The sequence below is a fragment of the Podarcis raffonei genome, chromosome 3, assembly GCF_027172205.1.
Source record: "Podarcis raffonei isolate rPodRaf1 chromosome 3, rPodRaf1.pri, whole genome shotgun sequence".
Taxonomy (NCBI): Eukaryota; Metazoa; Chordata; class Lepidosauria; order Squamata; family Lacertidae; genus Podarcis; species Podarcis raffonei.
In genome coordinates, this window is record NC_070604.1 from 123,102,125 (window position 1) to 123,123,487 (window position 21,363).

The 21,363-nt window shown below is 48.7% G+C and overlaps 1 protein-coding gene, 1 long non-coding RNA gene and 1 other non-coding gene across 4 annotated transcripts in view; 2 read left to right on the top strand and 1 right to left on the bottom strand.

Moving 5' to 3' along the window:
* Positions 1 to 21,363, top strand: part of LOC128411520 (uncharacterized) — a 215,355-nt gene that overhangs the window by 62,246 nt on the left and 131,746 nt on the right. The gene's annotated exons all lie outside the window — the stretch shown is intronic.
* LOC128411519 (sterile alpha motif domain-containing protein 12-like) overlaps positions 1 to 21,363 on the bottom strand; it is a 186,141-nt gene that overhangs the window by 22,484 nt on the left and 142,294 nt on the right. The gene's annotated exons all lie outside the window — the stretch shown is intronic.
* Positions 292 to 398, top strand: LOC128411671 (U6 spliceosomal RNA). The gene has a single exon (XR_008329879.1). It is a non-coding gene; the product is annotated as a U6 spliceosomal RNA (small nuclear RNA).

Below are 21,363 nucleotides of genomic sequence, written 5' to 3' on the forward strand. Positions count from 1 at the left end.
TTTGCAAATCCACATGGCTTCCGTGTACAGACATGGACTCTTCCGCTCATCAGTTGCAAGGGCAAACGGGCTTCCAGGCGCCTCCTCACTTGACTCCCAGCTGCGAGCATCTGGAGAACAGCTCCCCAAAGCCCCAGGCTTCCCGGATGGGAAGCGGATGTAGAAAAAAGCAGAGTAGCCGCTGGGAAGCAAATGCTTTTCACATCCCCAGAGGAACAGTGAGCCTTGTGGAAAGGCCTTCGGAGGGTCTGTGCTGGGCAGCGTGAGCCATAGAGTCACAGAATCATAGTTGTGCTCACTTCGGCAGCACATATACTAAAATTGGAACGATACAGAGAAGATTAGCATGGCCCCTGCAAAGGGATGACACGCAAATTCGTGAAGCGTTCCATATTAAAAAGAAGAAGAAAAAGAAGAATTAATCATAGTGACCCCAAAGGGACACAGGTGGCGCTGTGGTCTAAACCACTGAGCCTCTTGGACTTGCCGATCAGAAGGTCAGCAGTTCGAATCTCCACGACGGAGTGAGCTCCCGTTGCTCTGTCCCAGCTCCTGCCAACCTAGCAGCTCAGAAGCACACCAGTGCAAGTAGATAAATAGGTACCACTGTGGCGGGAAGGTAATCGGCATTTCCGTGCGCTCTAGTTTCCGTCACAGTGTCCCGTTGCTCCAGAAGCAGTTTAGTCCTACTGGCCACATGAAGCAGAAAACTGTCTGTGGACAAACGCCGGCTCCCTTGGCCTGAAAGCGAGATGAGCACCGCAACCCCAGAGTCGTCTGCGACTGGACTTACCATCCAGGGGTCCTTTACCTTTACTTTTAGTGACCCCAAGGGTCATCTAGTCCAACCTCCTGCAATGCAGGAATCTTTTTGCCCAACATGGGACTCTAACCCACAACCTTAAGATTAACAGTCGCGTGCTTTACCGACTGAATATATTGGTGAACACAGCACCCAAAAATGCATCACGTTGTTTCCAAAAATGTGTGCATGACTCAAAACTGTGTTTATCAGGGGACGTGCTCACTAAAATGCTGGTGGATTTGCATGAGATTTTCTTTCCTAAAAATTAAAACGAAACCCGCTCCAGAAATGTGCAGACCTGAATGTAAGACTGGGAGAATGAGCAACCGAGACAGCAGTCGTTGACAGATCCTTCCGTCCCTTCTGGAAAGGGCAAAGGCTAAGCCTACAAGGACCGAGGGAGAAGATTGAAAAGCATAACCAGAAATTAATACACAGCGAAAGGGGGACCCAGAGGGTTTGTGGTCTGCGCAGGACGGCCTTTCGGCTGCCTTCTTTCCCCATCTGGCTTCATTCAGGAAGTGGGTCATTCTAATCTTTCAACCCGTATCCAATCTGTTGTGTTTTGGTGTGTTTTTTTGAGGCAGAAAATCAAACAATTTAGCCTCTGGAAAATTGGGAGCCCAGGGATGGGGGTGGGAGCGATCACAATGTGTTTATTTATCTGGAAATGCTTTTGTGATGCAACGCAACAAGCTCAGCCCAAGATAAAATCACAGCATCCGACTTCTGACCAGTTCCCAGTTTGGGGGAGTGCCTGGGAATGGCCCAGCAGGACTTGGGTCTGATTGCCCTGAATTAAGGGGTTGGGTTGATGAAGGGAGAATAACAAGACATCCCAACAATAGGAATTGATTTCACAACAGGCCGGATCTCTCTTGAAGACGCAGAGCAAGAAGCATTGAGGCTGCAGGCTTCCACACACTTACCAGGGAGTAACGCCTGCCCGCCCCCCAAATGAGTGGTGCTACCTTGTGAGTAAGCATGCAGGGCGTCACCTGGGTGGTGCGCCCAAATGTTACTGTTACGGAAGGGGGGGGCATGTCTTCTTCACCTTCTTCTTCGCTACAATATATCCATTTATTCCCAATTGTCAATGTCAAAAGGGACTAAAATCTATAAAATCCATAGAAAATCAACATGCCAATTTGCTCAATTTCTCTAGGACTCCATGACACCTCCCCTGTCCTCCATAATCCCTCAAGTAAGGTGTCAAGACCCTAATCCTGTCAAATCACTCTGCCAAGCCTTTCCTCCGGGCAATGCCAGGTGGCAGACTATGCATACATGGACCATTGTCTTCCCATCACCGGCACTCAGGAAGCGCTTATCTGCGCATATCTCCAGCTCTGCATATTCCCCCTCCCTCCTCCATATGTTAATCCGGTGTAACCCAACCTCTCCTTAATGTATTCATGATGTAACTGGGATGTATTTTGCACTGTATTCTGGGACATGGAGGGAAGTTTCAAAAGTTCATGTCACCCCTTTCTCGCTGTTCAATCTCGTCTTGAACCTGTTGCGCAATAAACTTGGATCTTCTGCACTCATCTCCTGTCTCCGGCTGAGCTCATTTTCTTCCGCAGGGACCCGCGGACTTACTTAGTCCGACGAGCTGGGTGGCAGAGTAGCCCCGCACCCAGATTTTAGCCGTAACAGTTACAAAGGAAGCTGATAAAAATGAGCTAAGCATAGCCTGGCAAGTGAAGTTGGGTGTTGATGTATTGCTTTGTTTTATTTATTGGAAATACTTTGTATTTTTATACAGTGGGACGCGGGTGGCACTTTGGGTTAAACCACAGAGCCTAGAACTTGCTGATCAGAAGGTCGGCGGTTCGAATCCCCACCATGGGGTGAGCTCCCATTGCTCGGTCCCTGCTCCTGCCAACCTAGCAGTTCGAAAGCACGTCAAAGTGCAAGTAGATAAATAGGTACCGCTCCGGCAGGAAGGTAAACGGCGTTTCCGTGCGCTGCTCTGTTTCACCAGAAGCGGCTTAGCCATGCTGGCCACATGACCCGGAAGCTGTACGCCGGCTCCCTCAGCCAGTAAAGAGAGATGAGTGCACAACCCCAGAGTCGGTCACGACTGGACCTAATGGTCAGGGGTCCCTTTACCTTTACTTTTACCTTCTGAGTAAGCATGCAGGGCATCAGCTAGGTGGTGCACCCAAATGTTACAAAGGAAGCTGATAAAAATGAGCTAAGCATAGCCTGGCAAGTGAAGTTGGGGGTTGATGTATTGCTTTGTTTTATTTATTGGAAATATTTTGTATTTGGTTCTCAAACTTAATCCGTTCCGGGAACCCGTTTGACTCCCAAAATCATTCAAAAACCAAAGCATGGCTTCCAATTGGCGGCAGGAGCTTCCTGCACTCAAACAGGAATGTTCAGCTTCCAAAGAACATTTGCAAACTGGAACACACACTTCCGAGTTGCGGCGTTTGGGAGCCGATTTGTTCGGGAGCCAAGCCATTCGAGTACCAAGGTACCACTGTATATTGCATTTTTAATTGCAGTCTTCTTCTTCATCAGCCTAGCAGTGCTTTTTAAAAATGAAAGGCAGCCTCAAGAGGCTGCAGTTTTGAGAGGAAGGGCATTAAAGGGGCATTTAACTTACCCCACCAGCACCACCAGCAGGGCTTTTCCTACTCAAAAGCAATCCTGCTTGCATTGCCAACTGTCGTCTCCCATTCCTACTCACTGGATCATCGCCTTGTCGTGGTGAGTGGGCTTGCACGTTCCTATGACCCTTGTGAGCGAAGCCGTCGGGAATCTTGTACTCCCAGCAGGGTCACCCAAGGCAGTAAGGTCAAAGGGAAGGAGCTAGACAAAGAATGATCCAAGAAGTCCTCTTACTGGGCTACGAGTGATCGCCAAAGAAGAAGAAACAGTCTCCCACGAGTGCTTTCCATTGAGCACAATGAAGCCCCCTGCTAAAGACTCCTGTCTCACATCTACTTTGCCCTTTGCTCTGCCGCCAGGGCTACTCCAGAGTAAACTTCCATATCCCTAGTTACAGGTAGGTAGCCGTGTGGGTCTGCCGTAGTCGAAACAAAAACTTTGAAGTAGCTGTCTTATTACAAAATAATTTCAGAAATAGACTGGAAAGAGAAGTTGCTGAATTGCAACTTATTACCAAACTTAAAACCATGGTCTGAACAGAGACATTGAATTCTTATCCCATTGTACATAATAAAGCTATTTTTAGCCATCTCACCCCTTGCTTTTTCCTGTAAGACCAACTGCAGTCGTCAACAGGTTTACCACACCTATCAGCCAATCGCCCATCTCCCACCACCCTTCTGAGTAATACCCCTCCCCACCCTCTCACGATATATAAGGGTCTGCTGACTTCTGTTTCAGTGTATCTGAAGAAGTGTACATGCACACAAAAGCTCATAACAAGAACAAACTTAGGTGGTCTCTAAGGTGCTACTGGAAGGAATTTATTTTTTCATATCCCTGCATTTTTTGAAAGCAACACCTGGGCCCTGATTCTGAAGACAAAGAGATGGAGGCCCAGCCCTTGTCTTAAGATGCTCCTGCAACGTGGGGGAGTGGGGCAAGATCCAAAACGGAAAACAGGCACAAAATATCAAGCCCAACTTTTTCTTTTTTGTGGTCACGTCACACATGTGTTCATCATTTGCTGACCTTCCTTAAATGCACCAGATATTTGCTGACCAACCAAGCCACAACGGGCCAGCTGGTATGCTATTTAAATCACAGATTTTTTTTAAAAAATGCACAAGTTCTTGCCCAAGAAATAATCAGGCTTTTCTTTTTTCAAACCACCAACACTTCTGTTTCAGATACCTCCTTCTCCAGTTCCTCTTCTGCCAAAATCTTATTTGTTCCGTAGCCCTAAGCATGTGGCAAAATTAAGGAAAGGAAAGGAAGATGCGGAACAGCTGGAGGAAGACCCGTCCGTCCTTCCAGCAAGGATGTAAGAACCAAAGAACCTAAGAAGAACCTGATGGATCAGGCCAATGATGACCCAACTGGTCCAGCACCATGCGCTTACAGTGGCCAAGCAGATACCCCAAACAGAAACCTACAAGAAGCAGGACCCGGGCACAAGAGAGGCATTCTTCCCTCTTGTGGTTTCCAGCAACTGGTGCTGTATTCAGACGCATTGCTTTCTCCAGCTGTGAAGGGCAGAAGTCAACCATCCTGGTTAGCAGCCATCAACAGCCCTCTCCTCCTCCATGAATTTGTCTAATCCTCCTTATGGTGCTGGAGGAGACTCTTGAGAGTCCCATGGACTGCAAGAAGATCCAACCTCTCCATTCTTCAGGAAATCAGCCCTGAGTGCTCACTGGAAGGACAGATCCTGAAGCTGAGGCTCCAAGACTTTGGCCACCTCATGAGAAGAGAAGACTCCCTGGAAAAGACCCAGATGTTGGGGAAGATGGAGGGCACAAGGAGAAGGGGACGACAGAGGACGAGATGGTTGGATAGTGTTTTCGAGGTTACCAGCATGAGTTTGACCCAACTGCGGGAGGCAGTGGAAGACAGGAGGGCCTGGGGTGCTCTGGTCCATGGGGCCACGAAGAGGCGGACACGACTAAACGACTAAACAACAACAATATCCTAGTTCCTGAGTCCAGGTCACAGGCTCACCCTATTCATACACAAATACTCTCTTAAGGGAGGATTTCCCAGCAAAAAGACAATGGGAAGGCTTTCTCCATTTGCCTCCCTTCCTGCAGAGGAATATCTGAGGTCACTGGGAGAGTTGAAATGGCTCCAGGATTGCTCTATTGCAGACACGGTTAATATATTTAGATATGTGTGCATTTATGAATATTTATTCTATATTTGAGACCTTAAAATTCTTATAACAATGGCAAAGATTTGCCCACAGACAAAGGCAGAGAGCAGCAGCAGGGTTGCCAGGGAGGCCAGCTTTTCAGAGGCTGCTGGGTTAGGCTGGGGGCCCATCTGGTCCAGCATCCAGCCAGATACTCCCCTGGAAAACCCACAAGTGGGACCTCAGCAGCTCCCCTGCGGTGTTTTCCAGCAACTGGAATTCCAAAGTATTGTTGCAGAGCAGAGCCATTTGGAGCGGGAGCCTCAGTCGCCCTCGCCTTCCATCCCTGGCTGCTGGGGGTCCCTGAAATTTAATCCCTGCTTAGCAGAACTATCTCACTTCATCTGCCCACCTCCCCGGCCACATCCACCCCAGGCAGCCTGCCTGGCTCCAGAAAAGCCATGAAGGGCTGAGGAATTAAAACAAAGCTGCTCTCCACCTCCCCTTCTCCAAACATCCCCCCACAAACACACACACACAGACGCACCCTGCATTTTGGGAGCAGCCAACAGCGTGGGAAATAGCCAGGGTGCTGACTGTCTTCAAATCAAATGAAGGGTTGGATAAAACCACAAACCCCCCACCCCACCCCCCGGGACTGGAAGAACTGTTCCAGCAAGTGAGGAGAGAGACCATTGCTGGATTTCCATTCTCCAAAGTAAATTGCCCAGCCTCACACAATATGGCTTTTCTTTTTTTCTTTTCTTGTACAAATCCTCTCCTAAGGTGCTGGTTTTGACCTTTAAAGCCCTTTGTGGCTTAGGGCCCTTGTATCTACGGGACCGCCTCTCCTGGTCTGCCCCGCAGAGGACCTTAAGGTCCATGAATAATCATAGTTTAGAGGTCCCAGGTCCTAAGGAAGTCAGACTATCCTCCGCCAGGGCCAGGGCCTTCTCAGTGATGGCTCCGACCTGGTGGAATGCTCTGTCCCATGAGACCAGGGCCCTGCAGGATTTAACCTCCTTCCGCCGGGCCTGTAAGACAGAGCTATTCTGCCTGGCCTTTAATTTGAATTCAGTCTGATCTTTTATTTCCCTTCCCTTCCCTCACCCGCTCTGAGACCCCACAGCTAATTCTCCCCTGGTCTCCTCGCTGGCCCAAATGGGACTAATTTAGCCAGCTAGCCCTGGTGACCATCTAATGTTTATTGGACGGTTCCCCCCCCCCCAAGTTGATTTTTGAATTCTGAATTTATTGTTGTCCACATTTTATACTGTATTTTAAGCTGCTTCTTCTTTTGTAGCCTCAATTGTTTTAAATTTGTTTTTAGTTGCCCTGAGCCCAGTTTTCTGAACCGAGAAGGGCGGGGTATAAATAAAAAAATATTTATTATTATTATTATTATTATTATTATTATTATTATTAAACCTGTGAAACCACACTGGTACCACCGTTTGCCCACAGGAGTGGTGTGTGAACATACCTCCGTAGCTAGCACAGCTTGGAGTAATGCATTCTCCCACTCCCCGCCTCTGTGAACTAGAAAGCAAGCTCAGAAAGGAGGTTTCTGTGTCCCGTGACCGGGGAGAAATCATCTCCAGGATCCAAATGCTCAGGCACATTCCGGGGCGGAAGGAATCTCCCCTCCGAGCTACATGGCCTGGTTTGCATTACAGAGAAGTTTGGCCGGGGGCCTTGTTGACAGGCATCCAGGCGAGGTTTACACGCTACCCTGTGATTGTGGGAGAAAGGGAGCCATTCACAAGAAGAGTCTTGTAGGGGTTGGCATCTGCGGAGAGGAAGAGACGAGCCGCAGAACCACCACTTTGGAGGGCAGCGGGGCTCAGTGGTCATCACCCGGCGGAGCTCTTGAATTCTCTGCAGTTTGGGCATCACAACTGTTATGTACTGAGTTGAATAGGATTCAGAATGCAGTGGTCTGATTGGTCCTAGAACAATAGGATCCAGAATGCAGCAGTCTGATTGGTCCGAGAACAATAGGATCCAGAATGCAGCAGTCTGAATGGGCCTAGAACAATAGGATCCAGAATGCAGCAGTCTGATTGGTCCTAGAACAATAGGATCCAGAATGCTGCAGTCTGATTGGTACTAGAACAATAGGATCCAGAATGCAGCAGCCTGGTTAGTCCTAGAACAATAGGATTCAGAATGCAGCATTCTGATTGGTCCTAGAACAATAGGGTCCAGAATGCAGCAGTCTGATTGGTCCACAGGAGCCACCCAATCCGGCTCCAGGCGGAAGTGAATCCGCAACCTGATTGGCCTACAGGAGAATCCCGGAATTAGCCAATCACGTGCAGCCCATTGTGTAAATAATGTATATAAAGCAGACATTTCGGGGGAACTTCCATTCCTCACTACTATGAGCTGAATAAAGAGCATGAAATCCACACTCGACTCCGAGTATATTTCTGCTCTGTTGGCTTCCAAGGCTGGGCCAGGAGAGGAGAAGGCTTAAGAGCTTGTTTTGGTTGGGTTTGTAAGTGAAGTTTTGGCACGCAACTGTGAAAAAAAACCGGCAAGAGCAGCCGCCTCTCTGGGAAAAGAGCCCAGCACCTCGGGGCAACCTAGTGACTCACAGCCATGAGGGGTCCTATTGCAAAATAGGGCAGGGAGAAGAGGACAAATTGCCATCTTGCTTGGGTTACAGGAATGTTGCAGGCCTGTCATGGGACACCAGAAAACTGCTGAAGTCAGCAGTGGCAAGTTAGCGCTCCGTTGAAGACCTGTGTCTTGGGAAGCCAAATCACTGCTGTCACAGCCTCTGAGGTCCAGGCGTAGAAGGAGGGAGTTGTGTGCCAGATTTGGTGGGGCGAGGAAGCCTGGGTGGTTGGGAGGCAGGCAAGAAGGTACAACACAGTGGCATGGAAAATAAAACTGCCAATATCTTCATGGTCCTCCTTGTGGTGCAGCAATAAACCAGACAGCCCATTTGCAAAGCTAAGCAGGGTCAGGTATGGTTTCAAATTGGAGTGGAGAATGCGTGTTGAGATTCCTGCATTGCAGAGGGTTGGACTAGATGATCCTAGGGAAGGAGAGTCAAAATGGCTTCAGGATTGTTCTCCTGTATGTTCTTGGGCTCCATGATCACTGCAGATGGTGACAACAGTCATGAAATTAAAAGACGCCTGCTTCTTGGGAGAAAAGCAATGACAAACCTGGACAGCATCTTAAAAAGCAGAGACATCACCTTGCCAACAAAGGTCCGTATAGTTCAAGCTCTGGTTTTCCCAGTAGTGATGTATGGAAATGAGAGCTGAACCATAAAGAAGGCTGATCGCCAAAGAATGGATGCTTTTGAATTATGGTGCTGGAGGAGACTCTTGAGAGTCCCATGGACTGCAAGAAGATCCAACCTCTCCATTCTGAAGGAAATCAGCCCTGGGTGCTCACTGGAAGGACAGATCCTGAAGCCACCTCAGAAGACTCCCTGGAAAAGACCCTGATGTTGGGAAAGATGGAGGGCACAAGGAGAAGGGGACGACAGAGGACGAGATGGTGGGACAGTGTTCTTGAAGTTACCAGCATGAGTCTGACCAAACTGCGGGAGGCAGTGGAAGACAGGAGGGCCTGGCGTGCTCTGGTCCAGGGAGTCACGAAGAGTCAGACACGAATAAACAACTAAACAACAACATCCTATCTCCTCTCAGTCTCCTCTTTTCCAGGCTAAACATACGCAACTCCTTCAACCGTTCCTCATAAGGCTTAGTTTCCAGGCCCTTGATCATCTTGGTTGCCCTCCTCTGCACACCTCCCATCTTGTCCACATCCTTCTTAAATTGTGGTGCCCAGAACTGGACAGAGTATTCTAGGTGTGGTCTGACCAAGGCAGAATAGAGAGGGTCAATGACTTCCCTTCCTCAGTGGAAGACAGGAGTGCCTGGCGTGCTCTGGTCCAGGGGGTCACGAAGAGTTGGACATGACTAAACAACAACAGCAAATTAGAATTCCTGTAACATTAGGTTGTCAAGAGCTGCTTTGAACCTGCTTCTGCCATGGAAAAGTGGGATACAAATAAACCCAGGTTGCTGCCTCTGGCTGGCCTTCCCTCGCAGGTGCTTTCGAGTCTGTGTGGCCGTGCCTGCTTCAGGGTCATGCCAGGGCAGAGGAGGGGCGAGCTGGCAAATACCCCAGCCGCTTCCTCTCTCCAAAACAACTGCTCTCCCCACGCAGAGCTGCAGACCAAGCCAGGGGCCTCTTTCCCATGAACTCCTGGAACCCCTCCAGACTGCAATGGCAGGGAACGCAAATCTCCGTTGGGAAGGAGAAAGGGGGGGCAGAGGCACTCCGACAACAAACCGTGGGGTGGAAGTAGAAAGAGGGTCTCCAAGCCCTCCCAGAAGAGGACATCAGATCGCTGTAGGGCAGCTTGCAGCTGCCTGTCTGACAGGCCACTATTTGCGGACGGCAGCTCCCGACATTTATTTTTTGAAATAACTTTTCTGCGGGGATGGCAATTCTGCTAAGGTAGCACATTATGGTTGTTAATATAGGGAGGAGGAGAGGCTGGCAAGGGAGCAGAGGGACTGCGGAGTAGAATTTCAATCACGTTAGCAGAAAACCTCGAAAAGTCAACTTGTTTTCTGCTGCTCTGGAGGGTAGGACCTGGTCCAGCAGAGTCCGGTTACAAGAAAGGAGGTTCTGACTTGTTAGGAAGGCAGTAAAAGCTGTTTTGCAGTGCAATAGATCGCCTCTGAAGGTGGCGGCCCTCTGGCAGGAGTCATTCCTGCACTGCAGGGGGTGGGACTAGATGACCCCTAGGGGTACCTTCTGTGATAGGAATTTTGAGGTCTTAGATATACGTTAAATGTTCATAAGTGTACCAACCAAGCATGTACATAGATCAGCACAGGAACACCGACCTGGAACCATTTTGATTCCCAAACTGAGCAAATGATTTCTCTGCAAGGTCCAAGTGGGAAACCTCCCCATTGTCCTTTCCTTCACAAATCCTGTCTTAAGGGCACATTTAAGATATGAATAGGGTGTGAGCCTGTGACCTGGCTCAGGAACTAAGTATTTGTCATTACAAAAGACTAGCCAGGCTCCCCAGGGTATCCAATCAAGTGAGCATTAAACAGGTAACCTGGCAGACAGGAGGTAAACAAAGCACTCAGATTTCTGCTGTAGGTATGATGTATCTGGGGGGTGGTCTTAGGTTACACCCCTTCTTTGATGTATGTATGATGTATGGAGGGGTGGCCTTGAGCTCCAGGGCAGGGAATTTAAAATGTCTATATAAGGCCTTGCTTCTGGCCCCAACATTGTTCTGGGTCCCTCCTCTCTCCTGCAGGTGAGGGGAGCACCCTGTTGCAACAGATCAATAAAGATCAGCTTACTAGCTGCTTTGCTTCTCAATATTCTCTGGTTGGCCTCTGTTATTCTCTCCTCCCAATAGGGAACCTACGTAAGGACTCTATATGGCCTCTTGGATACACCATAAGGGGAAAAAGGGGCAGATCTTTGTTTACAACACTTCCAATTCTAAGATTCTGTGATTCTATGAAAAATCAGACAGGCGGCATCATCTGAGAGCCGGCCAAAGATGGTGGCTGTTGAAGGCTCTGGGCTGGAGCGCTGAACTCCACAGCGTCACCTCCCAGCATAGCTGTCAACTTTCAGATTTGAAAATAAGGGATCAGCAACCTCGAAAAGAAGGGATCAGCAGCCTCACCTGTCCCGGGGACAGTCTATGGGATATCTAACAATCCGGGATAGCAGCGGGAAGCAGCGGGAAATGGCACTGGAATAAAGGAATTTCCTGCAAAAAAGGGGGAGGTTGACAGCTATGCCTCCCAGCTCCAGGCCGGCTGATGGAGTGGGTGATCTCCTTGTTTTCCTCCTCTGAGTTGCTGCAGAACAGACTTTCCCCATGGAAAGCCCTCCAGGTCTTTTGCATGCATCAGCCTCAGCCAGTCATTGGCAGCTGCTCTAGAGAGCAACCCAGTTCCAGATGCAGGAACCCACTTGCAGGCTCTTCTTATGTCCTTATGAAGGAGCGTCCACCATCTTCTGAGGTCACCCATTCCACTTGTTTTTCCGTGGGACTAGAAACAAACTCTGCACATGCTCAGAGAGGCCCAAAGTTACTGCACAGCACGGTTCCAGGACTTCAGCTCCAGCCTCGGAAACAAGTTTAGGGGCCTAGACCCGCTTCTCCCATGGCCACCCTCTTGTAGGCTTGCCGTATTTCAAAAAGTAAAAACCAGGACACCCCAGGAAATCCCAGACATATGGCAGCCCTACCCCCTTGCCTCTTGCTCTGCCTTATCCCTGAACCCTCCAGATCCACTTAACCTTTTCTCTCGGCCTCCTCCACCTTCCCTGAAAGGCTCCTTGTGTTTTCGGGAGCCTGGCAAAAGCGCCTCTTGTGGAAAAGTTACTTGGTCATCAGAACCAGGCCTGCCAGCGGCCCCAACAGCTGGGGAAATGTTGACCTTGGCCGGCAAGGCTGGAGCGAATGTAAACCCGAAAAGACCGCTGCCCTCGGACACCCCTCCCTCCCGCTGAGCCAGCGAGGCAAAGTCTGAGTCGGCTGAAGGAGGGCTGGGCATCACCCGCCGCTCTCTGACCCTGGGACGGGAACCTTTTGTCCCTCCAGGGGTTTTCGTGAAGAGTTGACAGCACACCTGCTTCTTGCAGCTAGAACGGCCATCACACAGTTTGGGAGAGATTTTAGGCACAGTCAACCCTGTTATAAGAAAAACCTGTTTCAAAGCTCAACAGCTTCAACACTAAAAGAAAGCTCAACTTTGGTTGGCCCTTCGGTCGACCCTCACGGCCCTTCACTTCATCAAATCTGGCCCTCTTTGAAAAAAGTTTGGACACCACTGCCTTACGAGGTACCCAAGAGCCCGTACAGAGTCCTTGTGTAGGTTCCCGGTCAGTAGGAGAAAATAACAGAGGCCAACCAGAGAATATTGAGAAGCAAAGCAGCTAGGAAGCCTGATCTTTATTGCAACAGGGTGCTCCCCTCACATGCAGGAGAAAGGAGGAGGAACCCCAAACAATGGCGCGCAAGGTCTTATATAGACATTTTAAATTCCCTGCCCTGGAGGTTAAGACCACCCCTCCATACATCATACATATATCACAGAAAAGGTGGTCTACAGCAAAAAGCTGAGTGCGTTGTTTATCTCGTCTGACAGGTTACCTGTTAATGCTCACTTGATTGGATACCTGGGGGGGCTGGCCAGTCTTTTGTAATGACAAATACTTAGTTCCTGAGCCAGGTCACAGGCTCACACCCTATTCATATCTTAAATGCGCCCTTAAGACAGGATTTGTGAAGGAAAGACAATGGGGAGGTTTCCCACTTGGACCTTGCAGAGAAATCATTTGCTCAGTTTGGGAATCAAAATGGTTCCAGGTCGGTGTTCCTGTGCTGATCTATGTACGTGCTTGGTTGGTACACTTATGAACATTTAACACGTATCTAAGACCTCAAAATTCCTATCACAACATCAGTCAGGTATTTTGCAGACTGACGTTTGTGTCCAGGGCAGCTGTTTACTAGCTCCATCTGGTACGCAGGCTGAGACCCTTCTTGCCCACAGACTGTCTCACCAGAGTGGTGCATGCTCTGGTTATCTCCCGCTTGGAGTACCGCAATGCACTCTATGTGGGGCTACCTTTGAAGGTGACCCGGAAACTCCAATTAATCCAAAATGCGGCAGCTAGACTGGTGACTGGGAGTGGCCGCCGAGACCACATAACACCGGTCTTGAAAGACCTACATTGGCTCCCAGTACGTTTCTGAGCACAATTCAAAGTGTTGGTGCTGCCCTTTAAAGCCCTAAACGGCCTCAGTCCAGTATATCTGAAGGAGCGTCTCCACCCCCATCGTTCTGCCTGGACACTGAGGTCCAGGGCCAAGGGCTTTCTGGTGGTTCCCTCACTGCGAGAAGTGAGGATACGATGAACCAGGCAGAGGGCCTTCTCAGTGGTGGCACCCACTCTGTGGAATGCCCTCCCATCAGACGTCAAGAAAATAAAAAACTACAGTCGTACCTTATGTTACATTTGCTTCAGGTTGCACGTTTTCAGGTTGCGTCCCACAGCAACCCGGAAGTACTGGAAAGGGTTACTTCCGAGTTTTGCCACATGCGCAGACGTGCAAAATGACGTCACGCGTGTGTGCAAAAGCAGCGAATTGCGACCCGCACAAGTGTAGACGCGGGTTGCGTTCTTTTCAGGTTGCGAACGGGCCTCCAGAACGGATCCTGTTCGCAACCAGAGGTACCACTGTATCTGACTTTTAGAAGACATCTGAAGGCAGCCCTGTTTGGGATTTTTTATATATATATATATATAAAAATTTTTATTACCGTATTTTTCGCTCTATAACACGCACCCGACCATAACACGCATGTAGTTTTTAGAGGAGGAAAATCCGTAGGCATGCCACCCGTAGGCATTCCCTCCATAACACGCACAGACATTTCCCCTTACTTTTTAGGAGGAAAAAAGTGAGTGTTATGGTGCAAAAAATACGGTAAGTTTTCTTTTACAAATAATTCGTACAACCATAATTACATATTTGCTGTTTTTTTTAAACTTCCACCGGCACCTCCCTCAATCATCCATTTTTCTTATCTTCACGCATTTTCTGTATGATATTGCCAATTTAATATTAACCTTCCATCTCTGTTTCTTTTTTACAATATACCTTGTATTCTCACAAAGCCTCCTTAAAACCCACTAGCGTTGTCTGTTCATCACATATAGTTTTCAGATAATCCGTAAACTTTCCCCAGTCCTCGATGAATTTGTGATCTTTCTCGTATCTGATTTTTCCAGTCATTTTATCCAGTTCTGCATAGTCCATAAGTTTCATTCTCCACTCATTCAAGGTCGGTAATTCCTCTTGTTCTGTTTGGGAAAATTTTTAAGGTTTCGTGTTTTTAATATTCTGTTGGGAGACACCCAGAGTGGCTGGGGAATATATTATTATTGTTGTTGTTGTTGTTGCTAAACCTGCTGCACTGTTCTGTGATTCTGTGATTCATTTCAGATTGGCACACACCATCACAGAGCTGCTCTGTGCGTCTTGCTCCTGCAGCCAGCTCAGACCAGTCAGGAGGTGATGGAGGCTACAGCTAGGGCTGGACGGAGCCCAGGTGCTGACTCAGCCATCCGAGGGGATGAAGAAGGAAGGAAGGAAAGGCCATGAACTGAAGCATTTGGGTCCAAGACATGAGGCAGAGTAACCTCACTTGGCCCTGGGGAAGAGAGTATGGGGTGGGGAACTGGGACAGATCATGCTGCCAGTCTGATTTTTCATAGAATCATAGAACTGTAGAGGGCTAAGGGACCCCCAGGGGTCATCTAGTCCAACCCCCTGAAATGCAGGAATCTCAACTAAAGCATCCATGGCAGATGGCCATCTAGCCTCATATCTCAGCCTAATCTACCTCACAGGGTTGAGGGGATAAAGCGGGGAGGAGTAGGAGGAGTTTTATACACCTCCTTGAGTTCCTTAGAGGAAAAGTGTGGCCAAAATGGAATAAAATAAATAGCATGTGGACTTTAGGAAATGTAAATATTCAGCCACTTATTATTGAGGGGAAGTGCGTGGAACAGGTCACGGTGTTTCAATTTCTGGGAATGGAGTTGAGAGAGATGACCTAACCTGGGGAGAAAACAGCAAAGACCTGATGAAGAGAGCACAGCAGAGGTTATATTTTCTGGGAATCCTCCGGAAAAACAATCTCTCAAAGGACCTGTTGATGGCATGTTACCATTGTACTGTTGAGAGTGTATTAACTTATGGTGTGCGGTTTGGGAGCTGCACAGCCAGGGAAAAAACAATGCTGTCCAGGGTTGTAAAGACTGCGGAGAGGATACCGTAATTGGGTGCACTCTTCCCACCTTTGATCAAATCTATGCTTCCAGGTGCCATAAGAAAGCTGCAGAGATAGCGCAGGATAGTGCGCAGCCTGGGAATGATCTCTTTCAGCTTCTGCCTTCTGGAAGAAGGTCCAGGGTTATAAAGACTAGGACTAGCCGCCTGAGAAACAGTTTCTATCCAAATGCGATTTTGGTTTTAAATACAGTGTAAGGACGTGGGTGGCGCTGTGGGTTAAACCACAGAGCCTAGGACTTGCCGATCAGAAGGTCGGCGGTTCAAATCCCCGCGACGGGGTGAGCTCCCATTGCTCGGTCCCAGCTCCTGCCAACCTAGCAGTTCGAAAGCACGTCAAAAGTGCAAGTAGATAAATAGGTACCGCTCCAGCGGGAAGGTAAATGGCATTTCCGTGCGCTGCTCTGGTTCGCCAAGAGTGGCTTAGTCATGCTGGCCACATGACCCGGAAGATGTACGCCGGCTCCCTCAGCCAGTAAAGCGAGATGAGCGCCGCAACCCCAGAGTCGGCCACGACTGGACCTAATGGTCAGGGGCCCCTTTACCTTTAAGGAGTCTGTATGGGAGTATATTGTATTTTTAAAGTGGGGTATCAGAGTTCTTAGAGGGCTAGCCAGGTTGCGATAGCTGGGATAGCAGGCTTGTTGGGTTTTGAATGTCTTATGTAGATTTTTTTTTTCAATTTTGTTGTTCTGTATGGGACAATGACAATAAAGATTATCGTATCGTATACAGGACATCTGCACAGCAGTCTCTGCAAGGGCAGGCCAGTCTTCGGACCAGCATCCTGCCTTTCCAAGCCTCGCAGGCACCTGGTTGGCCACGGTTAGAAGACGGATCATTGGGCCTGATCCAGGAGGCCCTTTTGAGGTCCTGAGGTTATTAGGAGGAGGCCCAGCCAAGGACTGACGGCGGCCTCCCACGCCGGCTGGGCAGGAAGCCTCTGAGCGAGCCAGGAGGCACCCTGAGACCAGCAGCAGGAAAGACTCACGATGTTCTGCAGATGCCTCCAGAACAAGCAAGAAGAGAAGGCGAGGAAGTCCCCACCCAGCAGTGTCTTCTCTGGGCAGCTGGCTGGCGGGCACTTGCCAGCCAGTCTGGAAAACAAAAACTGCTCCAGGCAGGGACAGCATCCTGCAAGCTCTGAACTGGGGAAAGGAACCAAAGCAGAGAGGACTGGACTCTCTGCACAACCTTGGGCCGTTGGAGACAGTGGCTTCACAAGGCCAGCAGGGACCTGGTGATTTGTCTGCTGCATCAAAGGTGTGCTTGTGTTTAAATTGCTCCTTAAGAAAATGAGAAGACTAGTAGATCAGGCTGGCGGCCCCTCTAGTCCAGCATGTTGTCCTCGCAGAAGGAAGAACAGCAAAAGAGGCTTGAGCTCAGGGTAGTAGTTTCTTGTAATTTGGAAACAATGCCTTATGAGGAACGGCTAAGGGAGCTGGGCATGTTTAGCCTGGAGAAGAGGAGGTTAAGGGGTGATATGATAGCCATGTTCAAATATATAAAAGAATGTCACATAGAGGAGGGAGAAAGGTTGTTTTCTGCTGCTCCAGAGAAGCGGACACGGAGCAATGGATCCAAACTACAAGAAAGAAGATTCCACCTAAACATTAGGAAGAACTTCCTGACAGTAAGAGCTGTTTGACAGTGGAATTTGCTGCCAAGGAGTGTGGTGGCGTCTCCTTCTTTGGAGGTCTTTAAGCAGAGGCTTGACAACCATATGTCAGGAGTGCTCTGATGGTGTTTCCTGCTTGGCAGGGGGTTGGACTCGATGGCCCTTGTGGGCTCTTCCAACTCTATGATTCTATGATTCTTTTGGCCTTAGGCCCACCCCCGTCCGTCCGTCCATTGTCCTCCCTGGCCGAGGGCGGGTCAAAGGCCAGCTCAAGCAGTTGGGTGGCACCCGCCCAGGTGAGCCTCGCTTGGTACCGCAAACCCCGCCCACCTGTGGGGAAGGGACGGTGGATATTGTCCTCACAGCGGCTGACCAGGTGCCTGTCCGAAAGTAGCGTGATAGGAATTTTGAGGTCTTATATGTTAAATGTTCATAAGTGTACCAACCAAGCACATACATAGATCAGCACAGGAAGACTGACCTGAAACCATTTTTGATTCCCAAACTGAGCAAATGTTTTCTCTGCAAGTTCAAAGGAAAATGGAAAAGCCTCCCCATTGTCTTTACTTCACAAATCCTGTCTTAAGGGCACATTTAAGATATGAATAGGGTGTGAGCCTGTGACCTGGCTCAGGAACTAAGTATTTATTATTACAAAAGACTGGCCAGGCTCCCCAGGCAATCCAATCAAGTACAGTGGTACCTCAGTGGTACGCTTCAGGTTACAGACTCCGCTAACCCAGAAATAGTGCTTCAGGTTAAGAACTTTGCTTCAGGATGAGAACAGAAATCGTGCTCCGGCAGCGCAGCGGCAGCAGGAGGCCCCATTAGCTAAAGTGGTGCTTCAGGTTAAGAACAGTTTCAGGTTAAGTATGGACCTCAGGAGATAAACGACAGGAGAGAAACAAAGCACTCAGATTTCTGCTGTAGACCGCCCTTTCTGTGATGTAGGTATGATGTTTGTGAGGGGTGGTCTTAGGTTACACCCCTTCTATGATGTATGTATGATGTATGGAGGGGTGGTCTTGAGCTCCAGGTCTATATAAGAGCGGGCACACCTTGGTTCTGGGTCCTCCTCCTTTCCTCCGTGTGTGTGTGGGAGCACCCTGTTGCAACAGATCAATAAAGATCAGGCTTACGAGTTGCTTTGCTTCTCAATATTCTCTGATTGGCCTCTGTTCTTTTCTCCTGCCAATAGGGAACCTACGTAAGGACTCCATATGGGCTCTTGGGTACCCCATAAGGGGGAAAGGGCAGATTTTTGTTTACAACAGTAGCAAGCAGGATGCAACCAGAGGCACTCTCCTTACCTGAGTGCAACAGGTGCTCAGAAGCATTGCCTAGCCATCAATAGCCATATCTTCCCTGAAGTTGCCTGATGCTATCTTAAAGCCATCCGGGTTGGTGGCCATTGCTGCCTCGAAATTATTATTATTGAACAGATTCAGTAACAGCAAAATTATTAGGGGGCGGGGAAGAGTCTGATCAGTTTACTGCAAGAGAAGTACACAAATCTGGCCTTTTTCTAAGTTATTAAAGATAGATGTAGCTTGACAAACATTTCATTAGCCCAGATGACTTTTCGCAGCATGGTTTTCCTTTGCTGCATGACGTGGCCCCGATTTTGAACTCGGGTTTACGTCTGTGGGCTTATACATGGTGTCTCTGTCTCCCGCTGGCTATGCAGCAGTAGCCACAGCTGAGTTTATTGCCTTAAAATGTTTTGAGCTTCCTTGTGGCAACAGGATGGGGAAATCTGGATTATTTCATTTTCTAAAGAAGCAGCCGAGCCTGGCTTACCGCATCTCTAGATCTAAGAAAACAAAACGGAGCAAAACAAGGGCTTTGTTTGAAGTGATGCAGCCCCAATTATGGGTGATTCACGTTGTGCAATTTATTTTATTTGTGCAGTGAAGAGCCTCAAATGTTGTGGCCTGTGTTTTTGCAAGTTATGCAAACAGCTTCCCTTCAACTGCTAGGAGCTCATGGAAAAACAAACCCTTCCTCGTCTTGCAAAGCACACACCGTGAATCAAAGGATACGGATCTAAGAGTTTACCAAGAGCTCCACCTATGTGGGGCTGGCGCTCTGTACATGCCTCCCAAGCTACTGGATTCCCTTAGGTCCACTCTGTGCAACAGGTAGGAGCTCCGGTGTGGAGTCGTGGCAATGGCATCAGAGTGGGACCTGGGAGAGACCACAGTTCGAATTCCCACTCAAGTCATGATGCTCAGAGGGTGATGTTGGCGGCCAGCCGTGGCCTCTCAGCCTCACCAACCTCACAGGTTGGTATCTGAAGAAGTGTGCATGCACACGAAAGCTCATACCAAGAACTAACTTAGTTGGCCTCGGTCCAGTATACCTGAAGGAGCGTCTCCACCCCCATCATTCTGCCCGGACGCTGAGGTCCAGCGCCGAGGGCCTTCTGGCGGTTCCCTCATTGCGAGAAGCAAAGCTACAGGGAACCAGGCAGAGGGCCTTCTCGGTAGTGGCACCCGCCCTGTGGAACGCCCTTCCAGCAGATGTCAAAGCGATAAACAACTACCTGACATTCAGAAGACATCTTAAGGCAGCCCTGTTCAGGGAAGTTTTTAACGTGTGATATTTTACTGTATTTTTGGGTTCTATGGAAGCCGCCCAGAGTGGCTGGGGAGGCCCAGCCAGATGGGCGGGGTATAAATAATAAATTATTATTATTATTATTATTGGTCTTTAAGGTGCTACTGGAAGGAAAAAAAATTTTTGTTTCAACCTCACAGGGTTGTCGTGAGGATTCAGTGAGGAGGGGGAGAACCAGGACCAGGAGTCGGCAAAGTTTTTGTGGCTTGGGCCGGTTCACAGTCGCGCAGACGCCATGGTGGGCCAGAGTGCGCGCACACACATGCGCAAACGCTATTTCTGGCGCTCCTTCCGGTGTGCGCAGCTTCCTATTGGCTGCAGGAGCTTCCAACTTGGCTGGCTTAAAAAAAAAAAAAAGATTAGACTAAATATCTTGTGAAAAGAACTGGTCTTATATATGATCTGGGAAACACAAACAGAAATTGTAACTCAATGGAAAACAGCCCAAAATCTTACACCAGACACATTGTACCACTCACTCTGGAAGAGCTGTAATGAAGAAAGCCATGCATAATTTGAGAATGTCCACACACGTATTTATGTGATCTGGAATTCCTTTATATGACATATAAAGCGAAACCATCATTTTCAAGACAACCATTGCACAACAGCCTGGCAAATCCGAAACAGTACTCTTGTGATCTGATAAAAGTCGAAAGTTTTTACTTGGGCTTTGTGACTTTAACCCATGTGCAACCGGACTCATTTTCTGCGCCTATTTTATTGTTGTGTTTTTCATCCTTTAACGTTCGTCTGTTGCTGTAATTGTTCTCCCTGTTTCATATACATAATAACATGAAATAACAGTGGTACCTCGGGTTACAGACGCTTCAGGTTACAGACTCTGCTAAGCCAGAAATAATACCTCGGGTTAAGAACTTTGCTTCAGGATGAGAACAGAAATCGTGTGGCGGCAGCAGGAGGCCCCATAAGCTAAAGTGGTACCTCAGGTTAAGAATAGTTTCAGGTTAAGAATGGACTTCCAGAACGAATTAAGTTCTTAACCCGAGGTACCACTGTAATGGAGAACTTTACCCCGCCAAAGAGATTAGACAAATTCAGGGAGAAGAGGGCTATCGATGGCTCTTAGCAACAACAGACGTGCTCTGCCAGCACACGAAGAGGCAGTGGTGCTTCTGGCTAGAAGCCACAGGACAGGAGAGGGTTTTCGGGGTCAGATCCTGCTTTGGGGTTTCCCACAGGCATCTTGTTGGTCACTGTGCGAACAGAATGCTGGGCTCCCTTAGGCCTGACCCAGCAGGCTCTGTTCTTATGAATGTTATGCTCACTTTCTGTTTCTTGGAACTCAGGGATCTGTTACCTTTAGGCTAGGAGTGCGAATACATCAGTATTAAAACTGCTGCCTGCATCTATATTTGCGCTATAAATTACACAACGGATTTTAGCCTGCACACTACCTTTTCCTTGCAATAAACCAATCACTCATCCATTAGCTCTTGGTGTGCAAGTTTTTTTTTTATTAGGCATCAGGGTTGCAGCAACAGGCACACATTCAGGCAATGTGCGTTAACTCTGCGCCAAAGATCCCATTTCTCACAGAAGGGAATGCTGAGCCTCTCATGCGGACTGCACACATGTGACAGTTCAGACAGACACACTTAACATCCTCTAGAGTCGTTCTTGAGGTCAGGCAGAGCGCTGATCTGTAGACACGATGGAGGTGT